We start from the raw sequence: 6051 nt of genomic DNA on the forward strand, positions 1-6051 counted from the left end.
CAGATTTTGCGGTGAACCAACAGACTACGAGCTTACTATAATCTATCAAGATGAAGCCTGTGATCTGTGCCTATTCATGAATAAGTTTGAGATTGATGGTCTACAATCCAAAGTCAAGAGCATGATATTCAATCCGAGGGAGATTAATGAGGGTACCCATGTAGTGGTGCTTGGGTACTCACATCCGACATTGATCCTTCCCAATCGTGATGGCAATGGCAGGGACCAATATGAACTTGTAGCAGTCAAGCGACCAACACCTCTTCCTGGCACACTGTGGTGAGTTTACAAAACACAGTGTATGTTTGAATATGCATTCGTTAATTAGGATGATATAATAAGGCTATTCCATTTGTTTGGCATGTGCAGCATTCCAGGTTATGTAAAAGAGAGTTTCAAAGGTGATGAGTTTTATGAAGCACTTAAATACAACGTGTCGGCCATGAGTGGTTTCTCAGGATCTCCTGTGATTGTGGAGGGTCAAGTTATTGGAATCCACCTAGGACGTGAAGCAGGCGAAAGGGACGGCATCAGTAATAGAACTATAAAGACCACTTTGAGAAGATGGTTAAATATTCTCGACGGGGATGTGAGTATAGATGATACATCCTTGGTTCACAAATATAAGTTGTTCTAACTTTATGAATCGAATTTATATAGACACGCTTTAGTGTGTTTGTTCACTCATTTCAATCCCTATGTAGTGATTCTCAAAAGAAAAAATCCCTATGTAGTTCATATTGAAATATCCAAAATGTCTTATAATAGTGAACGGTGGGAGTAGGATGCAAGTTTGACTTTCATTTTAGGCAGACCGAAATTACCATAAAGAGTTTTGACAATTTTGTTCTTATCCAAATTTATGTTACCCTTTCAGGATGAACATGTTACCATCGAGGAGTTGCTGGCCAGGATTAATGAAGTAATTCGGCAACGAATCGAAGACCAGGTTTAATGGAGTTCATTGCTGTAGGATTTTGGAAACATTCGTGGACCTTTTCATTAGATTAAGGATATGAATGTCTTTCATGCTTTGATACTACTCCCTCCGTTCCTAAATATTTGTCTTTCTAGAGATTTCAACATTTGACTACATACGGACCAAAATGAGTGAATCTACGCTTTAAAATATGTCTACATACATCCGTATGTTGTGTCCATTTGAAATAACTAGAAAGACAAATATTTAGGAACGGAGGGAGTAATTTGGGTCTCAACAATAGTAAACCTAAATACCATACAATTGCTGACTGTTTCTGAGGAATTGTTGTATGTGTTGGAAACATTCGACTATTCATGTATGGGAATTGCCGACTGTGTGTCTGTCTCTGTCTCTGTCTGTCTGTCTCTCTCTCGCTTTGAGGAACTGGCAATGATCTGCATATATTATACTATTAAGAAGAGAGAGTTTTACAGAGATAGCTTTACAAGGCAAAGGCCTATGGCTGCCCAAACGCACCCTGTGCATAATAAGAGAAATAAGTGGCTCAGGGGGTGGTTCATTCTCGCAGTCTGAAAGCCGTAAGGCAGTAGTAGTGGGCTGAAGCAGAAGAAGATCTTGCTTAATCAGGTGAAGGACTCCAGGACCGAGCAGACAGGAATGCTCCAACACGCGACGATGCATTGGTCGTTCATGGGACAAGTAAGCTCACTCCACCATGAGGAAAGAGGTGGCATTTTCGGCATTAGAAGCAGTGGTCGGACAGTCACACCAATCCGCCGCCAATAGCCAAACCTCCTTCGCGAAAGAACACTTGAGGATAAGATGCAGAGAGATCTCCTCAACCTGGTCACACAGATTGCATAGCTGATTATGAGCCATTCCCCTGACGGAGAGGTTGTCGTAGGTGAGAATTCGGCCCTGAATCGAAAACCATGTGAAGAAACGACATTTCGCCTCAACATTTGCCTTCCAGAGCCTGGAGAAGTTGCTTGTGGAAAAGGAAACATAGAAGTGCGCCAAATATGCGAAGCTAGCAGTGTATACGCCAGAAGCGCTGCAGTTCCAACTTATAGCATCCTCCTTACCTGGCTGAACTGTTAAAGCACGAGCCAGAGATGGGTGAACTGGCGCACCTGAGATGCGTCGGAAATGCGGTGCAGCCCGGACATCCAAGATTGGTTATTGATGGCCTGCTGAACTGGAGTAGATGCTCTTCCTGGTGGAGAGAGGAAGAAGGTCAGGAGTCAAGGCATCTCTCATGCCAGAAGGAGGCCTTGCGATCATTTCCCAGATGAATGGTAGTCACAGCCCTGAAAAGAGTGACATCCTGAGCATCAAAGATTCACAGGGAGTAGGGGAACCGATCCAAGGTCTTTCATCAGTCATCCATAGACTCATATCTAACCATTTCCAACGCAGGCGAAGAGCATGCCCGAAGCGTAGCAAATCCAAGACCTCAAGGCCCCCTAGGTCTCTCGGGCGGCAGACCGTTGCCCAATTAACCAAAGCCATGCCACTATTAGCATCAGGTTTAGATCTCCATAAGAAGTTGCGCCTCAACTCGTCCACTTGCTTGACAGCCCACATGTCCAGCCGAACACCAAGATGAGATACGAGGGAATGGCAGAGAGTACCGAGCTAATTAGCCGGAGACAAGCGCAGTTAGAGAGTAGTTTCCCTTCCAGCGTTGCAGCCTCGAAACCATTTTATCCAGGGTGGGTTGCAGATAAGCTCTGGTAATTTTCATGTAATGCAACGGTAGACCAAGATACTTGCAGGGGAATTGCAGCACCGGAATTGAAAAATTCGGAAGAAGAGCATCCAGATCAACCTGGTCACAAGCAATAGGATTAACGCCACTCTTTACCAGATTAGCCATGAGGCCAGATGCCTTCCCAAAACAGTTCAGAATCTCCTTGGTCACCTCAATATCTGACGTAAAGGCGAGACGAAAAGAGCCGTATCATCGGCGTACAGACTAACCCTGAGCTGGGAGGGAGGGAGCTGCAAAGTGGAAAGAGCACCCATTGAGCTGAGCAGGCCTTCTCGAAACATCCAGTGAAGTGGGGCGATGGCGATGGTGAATAACATGGGCGACAGTGGGTCTCCCTGCCGGAGCGTCCGCGACGGTGAAGGAAGCTCTGCCCCAGTTCACCATTAACCATCACCCGAGAGGAAGAGGAGCTCCAGAGCAGAGATAAAATGTTGCGCCACTTCTGACCAAAGCCAAGACGGTGCATCAGTTCAATTGAGGGGAGCAGTATAGATTCCCCGCCGGCGCCATGGTTGGTGTGGCCGAACGACAGCAGTCGCTTCGCGTGGCCCTTGACGAGATCACAGGAGTCGACCTTCCGCGTGGCCCTCGATGAGATCGCAGACGACCTTGCACCCGGCGGATTTTAAGTTTGTCGATTTGTTCGGATTCCATTCCCGCGATGCGATCTGAGGAGGAAATCGAGAGGATTAATTAATGGCGCATGCTAGGAATCATCCGGTTCATGCCAGGAAATTTTAAACCGCCTCGCGGACCGTTAAATCAGCCCGACCGTGTCCGTCCGATCCCTACCTCTCAGTGGTTGAATAGTCAACACACGCAGTCTTCTCCTCCCACCGCACAAACAGGCCCCTCTCCCTCCTTCGATCTCTCAACATCGGGAGTCGCCAGCGAGTGCTGCCATGCAAAATCCCAAGCCGTCGGCGAGTGTTGCAACGGAGCACGAGTAGCCGCCTGCCGCCCCTTGCGTGCTGCGTTGCAACAACACGGTGAGTGCCGCCGCCTCTTGTCTCCTCCTTGGTGATGCGTTGTAGCACCGGCGACGAGCGTTGCATCGGAGCACAGGACCCGCCGCGTGAAAGCTCCATTGAAGCACCCAGCTTCGAGAGCCGCCGGCAAGCGCTACGCTGCTGCACGGGGAGCCGCCCCAAGTGAGTGCTGCATCGGAGCACGGGGTTGCTGCCGGCGAGCGCTCCATTGCAGCTTCACCGCCGGCGACTTGCAGCACCAGCAGCGCCGATGAGGCTGCATCTCAGCGTCAGCGCGTCGACGAGGTTGCACCACAGCACCTATGCCCTGCGCGTCGCGCCCCCTCCAATTTTGCGGTGGCTTGAATGCTGCATCGCCACCGGCTGGCTCCGGCGAGTGTTGCCTCGCAGCGCCGATGACTCTCGACGGTGCTTCCAGATGCTCCATGGCAGCAGCTGCGAACGGCGACCCCCAACCCTCGCAGCTGGCCCCATGTTGCAGTGCGCCCCTTGCAAAAGCATGCTTCTCCCCCGACGTAGCAACGTCGTTCGTCATCCCCGATCGCCGCTGCGAGCGGCGGCACCGCGGCAAAAAAATTGCTTGTAGCAGCTGGTGGCGACTGTGTTGGATTGCAGCGGGCTTGGGGCGGCGGGCTTGCAGTCCCTGACGTGGGTTGGAGGGCGGGGGAGGAGGCCTTCGGTGGTGTGGCTCTGCTTCGTCCCGGATCAAGAGGAAAGGCGAGAGGAAGAAGATAAGTCCTGGCTGGATCCTGGGAAGAGGATAAGGCTCGGTGGGGATGAAGTGTACGGGGCCCGCAGAGAACACGTGTCAACCAGAGGAGGCGGTTTGACGGGCGAGAGAATCATCCGGTTTAGAATAAATTTCACAAACTATGTCCAAGTGATGTTACGATGAAAATGTGATGGTCTCATCACGACTTAATTTTTTAAGGTGCCACAACGAAATAATTTTTTAGTTGAGCAAACTACATTGTTGGACCCCTGCCTTAGTTAGACTAATGCATGATGTGTCTCACATTGACCTAGCGTAGCGATGTTTTCCAGAACCAGTAGAACTTTGGTACGAGAATAGTTGTGTACGGAGGCAAAACAGACATTTAGTCATTTCCATATAGTTTACAAAAACTAACCCATAGCAAGATGTGTCAACTTTTTTGGGCTCGGGATATTGTTTTAAAATTCCCGAATATGTGTTGAATACATGATTATATTTTTAGAAATCATGAACATTTTTTATTTCATTGTTTTTTAAATCATGATTTTTTTATAATATGCAAACAATTTTTTTAATCATGAACATTTTATGATCCCCTAATAAAACCCCTACAGAACCCCTAATAAAACCTCTTCCTAAGCGATGGTTTGTTTTGTTCGTTACTTAAGAATCAGTTTTAATTTTTGTGAACATTTTCTAAAATTTCATGGACATTGTTTTCAAATTCCCAAATATGTTTTGAATACACGATCATATTTTATAAATCATGAATTTTTATTTTATTGTTTTATAAATCATGATTTTTTAAATATGTGAACAGTTTTGTTTTTAAATCACGAACTTCTTATGATTTCTCAAATGTTTTTTGAATTCACAAACATTTTATGATGTATCTATATATTTTCTCAGTACTCGCAACTTTTTTGAATTTTTTTTTCTGGAAATCCCAGAGTGATTTAAAGAAAGAAAAACAGAAAAAAAAATGAGAAAGGAAAAAGCAAAAGAAAAACAGGGGCGTCACTATGGGCCGGCCCATTACGGCCTGCTATATATATTGCAGAAAGGGACAATTCCATTTCTCCCCCTAACTTGAGCCACCACCTGGCATTTGCCCCTAATTTTCAGCTATGCTTAAATTTACCCATCTGCCGTTAGGTGGTGTTATAAAAATACCTTTCCGCTCCATTACCGTCCGGTCAAAGGCCTTTGACTGTGACCGAGGCATTCCATGGACATTTTTGCCCTTCCTGACAAGTGGACCCATGCAAGAAATAAAGAGAAAGGAATTTTTTTGGAAAAACACACACACACTCTCTCTCTGTCCTGCCAGCACGACCCCACCATGCGCAATCCCCTTCTTCCTCCTCCCAGCCCCGTTCATCTTCTCCGTCAGCAACCACCGCTGGGCGCGCGACCACGCACGGCGGCGAGCACGGGGTGCACGGGAGGAAGATTGCTGGGGGCGGGGGTATTGGACCATTCCCAATACGGAAGACGGGAAGGCCGGAGTAATGTCTCCGACCACGTTGGCGACCGGCGGAGCTTGGCTTCATGGGAAGGATGCATCGAGGTCGTGGGACTCGGGGAGGGGGGGTGGTCCAGGAGCTTCGCATCCACGTCCGGTTGCCGA

The 6051-nt window shown here is 47.7% G+C and overlaps 1 long non-coding RNA gene across 1 annotated transcript; it reads right to left on the minus strand.

Moving 5' to 3' along the window:
- Positions 1-1361: 1361 nt before the first annotated feature.
- On the minus strand, positions 1362-4435 carry LOC119322968. The gene is made up of 2 exons (XR_005156006.1): positions 3510-4435; positions 1362-3385 (listed from the first exon to the last, which is right to left on the minus strand). It is a non-coding gene; the product is annotated as an uncharacterized LOC119322968 (long non-coding RNA).
- Positions 4436-6051: the final 1616 nt, after the last annotated feature.

Source organism: Triticum dicoccoides, chromosome 6B (assembly GCF_002162155.2).
Source record: "Triticum dicoccoides isolate Atlit2015 ecotype Zavitan chromosome 6B, WEW_v2.0, whole genome shotgun sequence".
Taxonomy (NCBI): Eukaryota; Viridiplantae; Streptophyta; class Magnoliopsida; order Poales; family Poaceae; genus Triticum; species Triticum dicoccoides.